Below are 5,075 nucleotides of genomic sequence, written 5' to 3'. Positions count from 1 at the left end.
CAGCCTTAGAATTAGAGGGGGTAAATTCAGAACAGAAATGCGGAGACATTTCTTCAGCCAGAGAGTGGTGGGCCTGTGGAATTCATTGCCGCAGAGTGCAGTGGAGGCCGGGATGCTAAATGGCTTCAAGGCCGAGATTGATAAATTCTTGATGTCACAAGGAATTAAGGGCTACGGAGAGAATGCTGGTAAGTGGAGTTGAAATGCCCATCACCCATGATTAAATGGCGGAGTGGACTTGATGGGCCGAATGGCCTTACTTCCACTCCTATGTCTTATGGTCTTATAACTACATCTTCCACAGGAATGTTAAACAGCTGTCCTGGGAGGAGTCAATATTTAAAGCTGTAAACCTCTCAACTTAAGTTAAATTCTTTCCACAGATTTCTCCCTGTTGAGCATTCTTTAGGAGCCGAGTGAGCAGTAATAGTTTTTGGTCTTTGCGGAATCTCCTTTTCAACTAAAACATGGGGCCTGGTTTTAACTGCTGGTAAATGCCAACTCAGTGAATTAAAAGTCACACACTCTTCATTGTTTCATTTCACTGGAAATGAAACTGAAACTGACATTGTCAGCCTTCTGACAGAAACAGACTTCACGGGCAAAAGCTATGAATCGATGGTCTGGATTATGCTATAACAAGTCAAGGAATTGTAGCTTAGTGCTCTTACAGGTTAATCTGGCTACAATGTCTGCAGCTAAATGTTGAAATCTAGAGGTTTATTCGGAGATCCCATCCTCTTCTACAGTGGGCTGAAGTAATCCTTTCCAATAGGACTCTCTAATAGGCAGATTTAAGGAACTGCAAGGTCCTGCAGGGATTTGAAGACAGGGATGTGAATTTTAAAATTGAGACAACATATCCGGTGAGTGGAGTGGTGATGGTCCAACCTTTTTGACCAGGGTTACCAGGAATTGCCAGAAAGAACAGTGCCCTTATTGTGTGGAGTTAGAGACAAGAATTTCTGATAGGGGTTTGCAAGCACAAAGCACTTATTTAAACTGGGAGAATTGGGAGGGAAGCAGTGTTATTGTAAATGAAGGACCAACCAGGCTGATGAGGATTAAGGTGGAGTGTAGAAGGCAGACACCTGTAAAGGTTTTTTTTAAGAGGGAGAACAGTGATGCTGTTGAAGATTAATGCCACTGTAAATTGGGGCAAGTTGCTGGACAGTAAAGAAGGTCTGTGCGAGAGGAGAGTGTTCGAAGGGCTGATACTGTTCCCCACCACGATTAAAGGAGAAGTCTTTGTAAAGCAAAAAATGGGGGAGGAAGAACAATCACTTTGAACTGGAGGGGTGAGTGTAAATTTGAACAGTGGTACGTGGGGCAGGAGAATTTAATTGAAATGTTAGCCTGGAGTGGATCACCTAAATAGAATTTGTTTCAAATCCTGTCAATTATGTTTGAAATTAACTTGAATAACCCATTTTTAATTACATATCATTCCCAGCACTAATGGATCTCTAGCAATAGGTTGTTGGGAGAGGGCAGGATTTGGAAAAAACATATAAAATTATACAATCTGGCCTACAATTCCAGCCAGATTTGAACCTTAAAGTAGAAAATATACTCCTTTTCTGCCAATGGTAGATTATTGGTGGTGGAGCAAAGAAGTGTTAAATCGGGAAGAAAATTAATTTCCATGCTGAGCTAAAGTTACTCCCTTTATAACTGGAAAATAATTTGCGATACCCGACAGTGGGGAAAAAATACAATTCAAAATATGTGTATACAATGGCTTGTATCCCTATCTCTGAACTGTAAGCTCTGGGTTCAAGTCACACTTGCTCCAAGGGTGATATGACTGAGCTGATTGATTAAAAATATCTAGGAAATTACTGTGAAATGTACAACCACCACATCTAGGTGGCGCAAGGAACATGCATGTTCAAAGAGAAAGCTGACATTGTTTGTAGGTGACAGAAATGGTACAGGAATAGAAAGCAACACAACACAAATCCAGTGGTCAGCTCCTCTCTTTATGTTTCAGCAGTATTTCTAGGAGTGGGAACCTACTTTTCCAAGCTTCACTGTGTGCAGTCATGTTTGAATTCGAGCAATGCAAACTTCTGAATGCAGGGCAACAAACACAGTTGTGCTTAAAAAGACTATGGTTGAAACTTTATTGCTGGAACAGCACAGCAGGTCAGGCAGCATCCAGGGAACAGGAGATTCGACGTTTCGGGCACAGGCCCTTCTTCAGGAATGAAAGGGCCTGTGCCCGAAACGTCGAATCTCCTGTTCCCTGGATGCTGCCTGACCTGCTGTGCTGTTCCAGCAATAAAGTTTCAACTTTGATCTCCAGCATCTGCAGACCTCACTTTCTCCTTAAAAAGACTATAACTCTCATCTGCCACCTTGGGCTCAAACAGAGTTAAACTGACGATGAGAAGTGAGAGTGGGAAAGGGAAGGGAGAGAGTGAGTGAGGAAAGAGTGCAGATGGATCATGGTGTCTATCGCAGCCAACTGATGTAATCAACCCAATTTGTGCACGTGCGTTGATTGTTTTAATTATAAACTGGGCATTCAGGCCAGTCACTCAGATATAGAAAAAGGCTTTTTGTGGCACAGTGATAATGTCCCTATCTTTGAGTCAGGAGGCCCAGGTTCCACCTGCTTCGGTGGTGTGTACGTCTCTGAACAGGTTGAGTTAGGAAATATCTACTGATAGGAAATAGCTATTTGTACAGAACCGGAGTATTACTGAAAAATTTTTTTTGGAAACCTTTTGTCTTGCACTCATCAGGACAATTCACAAGATTGCCAATTTAAGGGGAAAATTGACAGTTATGTTGTATGAAAGCATACTGCTGATAGTTGGTAAATGGATTGGACAGTACATTCACTCGTTCCCTTTATCCACAGCACATTAATTCCTTGAAGACTTCCAATATATTGGTTAAACATTTTCACAAAACAATGTTAATCTTGCCTGTTTTTCCTGAACTGCTTTAAGTGCCCTGCTATAACATCTTTAATAATGGCTTCTAACATCTTTGCTTTTACCAATTTTAAGTGAAATGGCTTAAAGTTTTGCTGTTTTGTTTTTCTGGTTTTTGAAATGAAGACTTCACATTTGTCAATTTCTAATCTGAACTAACTGGTGGCAAGGTGACTCAGTGGTTAGCACTGCTGCTTCACAGCGCCAGGGACTCAGGCTTGATTCCAGCCTCGGGTGACACTGTCTCCCCATGTCTGCGTGGATTTCTGCTGGATGCTCTGGTTTCCTCTCACAATGTAAGGATGTGCAGGTTATGTTGGTTGGCCACTTTAAATTGCCCTGAAGGTGGATTAGCCATGGTAAATACAAGATTATTAAGACTGATATTAGTCCCGATGCGCAAGTAAGTAATTTGCTGATAATCCACTGTCACTGGGGTGGTGTTATGGCAAGATGGGCTGGGAATTAAATTGCTGAAAATGTGTTGCTGGAAAAGCGCAGCAGGTCAGGCAGCATCCAGGGAACAGGAGAATCGACGTTTCGGGCATAAGCCCTTCTTCAGGAATTAAATTGTACAATGGGTTTGACTTTGGGGGAAGTGGAATAGGTGAACTCAGAAGTTTGGAAAGGAGGACTGAGGAGAGAATTTTGGATGTAGGTTTGCTCGCTGAGCTGGAAGGTTCATTTCCAGACGTTTCGTCACCCCACTAGGTAACATCTTCAGTGGGCCTCAGGTGAAAATTCCTGCTGAAAATTCCTGCTTTCTATTTATATGTTTGGGCTTCTTTGGATTGGTGATGTAGATTAGATTAGATTACTTACAGTGTGGAAACAGGCCCTTCGGCCCAACAAGTCCACACCGACCCGCTGAAACGCAACCCACCCATGCCCCTACATTTACCCCTTTAACCTAACACTACGGGCAATTTAGCATGGCCAATTCACCTGACCCGCACATCTTTGGACTGTGGGAGGAAACCGGAGCACCAGGAGGAAACCCACGCAGACACGGGGAGAATGTGCAAACTCCACACAGTCAGTCGCCTGAGTCGGGAATTGAACCCGGGTCTCTGGTGGTGTGAGGCAGCAGTGCTAACCACTGTGCCGCCCAATTCCTGTGCCACCGTAATTCCTGCAGTGAAGTCACTTCCTGTTCTTTTTCTCAGGGGAGTGGTAGATGGGGTCTAACTTGTTGTGTTTGTTGATAGAGTTCCAGTTGGAATGCTATGCTTCTAGGAATTCTCATGAGTGTCTTTGTTTGGCTTGTCCTGGGATGGATGTGTTGTCCCAGTCAAAGTGGTGTCCTTCCTCATCCGTATGTGAGGACACTGGCGAGAGATGGTCATGTCTTTTTGTGGCTAGTTGGTGTTCATGTAACCTGGTGGCTAGTTTTCTGCATGTTTGTCCAATATAGTGTTTGTTACAGTCCTTGCACAGTTTTGTTTTTGTAGCTCAACCTGAGCTATAGATCTTCTCAAAACTCACTATGAGGAGAGGAAGAGAGGTTGGTCATTAAAGGAAGAGGGAAGTGGCAAAAAAAGAGGAAAAAAAAGAGTAGCAGGGTGGGGAAAATTACTAAGGTAGATGGGTTGTAGAACTATCTTTGAAGAATGTGGGTGAGGAGTAAGCAAGTTAAAGGATGGTGGGAGAGAGGAAGAGTATAGGTGAGTATTAGGGCATAGCAAAGGAAAAGCATCAGTTTAAGGTGAGGGACTGAAAGATTTAAAAGAAATGAGGGGCAACCTTTTTCCACAAAAGGGTGGAGTGTGTATGGAACAAGTTGCCAGAGGAAGTGATGGAGGCTGGTACAATTACAACATTTAATTTGCATCTAGATGGGTACATGAATAGGGAGAGTTCAGAGAGATATGGGCCAAATGCTGGCAAAAGGGACTAGATCAGTTTTGGATATCTGATTGTTCAGTCCCGTACATCATGCCAATCTGTTTCTGTGCTGTATACCTCTATGACCGTAAGTGTGGAATGAACCTAGATGGGAAATGAATAATAGATGGAGTTGGAGGTAAAAGGCAAGGTCTTAGGAGGAAAGGGTGGAAGTAGGGTAGGTATGGAGGGAGGGGGTTGGGAAAGGTGAGGTGTTGGGGACTGAGTAGGAAGAAGGGGCTATAT

At 43.3% G+C, this 5,075-nt stretch overlaps 1 protein-coding gene across 1 annotated transcript in view; it reads left to right on the top strand.

The window, feature by feature from the left end:
- Window positions 1-681: 681 nt before the first annotated feature.
- LOC122564494 (dnaJ homolog subfamily C member 13) overlaps window positions 682-5,075 on the top strand; it is a 150,592-nt gene continuing 146,198 nt past the window's right edge. Inside the window, exon 1 of the mRNA XM_043719456.1 lies at window positions 682-866. The gene's annotated coding sequence lies outside the window, so the exon portion shown is untranslated. The remainder of the gene's footprint in view (window positions 867-5,075) is intronic.

Source organism: Chiloscyllium plagiosum, chromosome 29, assembly GCF_004010195.1.
Source record: "Chiloscyllium plagiosum isolate BGI_BamShark_2017 chromosome 29, ASM401019v2, whole genome shotgun sequence".
In the NCBI taxonomy this organism is placed as follows: domain Eukaryota; kingdom Metazoa; phylum Chordata; class Chondrichthyes; order Orectolobiformes; family Hemiscylliidae; genus Chiloscyllium; species Chiloscyllium plagiosum.
Note: the sequence above shows the minus strand (reverse complement) of the source record. Positions and strands in the feature narration are given on the sequence as shown.